This window comes from Penaeus monodon, chromosome 28, assembly GCF_015228065.2.
Source record: "Penaeus monodon isolate SGIC_2016 chromosome 28, NSTDA_Pmon_1, whole genome shotgun sequence".
Lineage (NCBI taxonomy): Eukaryota > Metazoa > Arthropoda > Malacostraca > Decapoda > Penaeidae > Penaeus > Penaeus monodon.
The window spans coordinates 35362878-35363191 of record NC_051413.1 but is presented as its reverse complement, the minus strand read 5'-3'; positions in this window follow the sequence as shown (position 1 = coordinate 35363191).

The following is a 314-nucleotide window of genomic DNA, read 5'->3' as shown; positions in this document are numbered from 1 at the left end:
GCAGGAACCGAGGGAATTCCGCGGAACAGAAAAAGAGGTTCTCCTTTCTTACTATATTACGAGATTTACTGTTGACTTCTTTTATGCATTTGGGGTTTAAAGTTAAGTATACTAGATCAGATTATATGAAAAAAGAAGTATTTTAGAAATATCTTACTTTCATTCGGTAAATACGTTCAGTAAGAATATAGCTACTTTCTAATTCATCAGGGGAAGTCTGAGATTTTTAGAACTTTTAGAGGTACTTAAAATCACACATTTTATTTTACATGACCAGTAGAGGCGCCACAAAGAACTGGATATCTATGAATAAT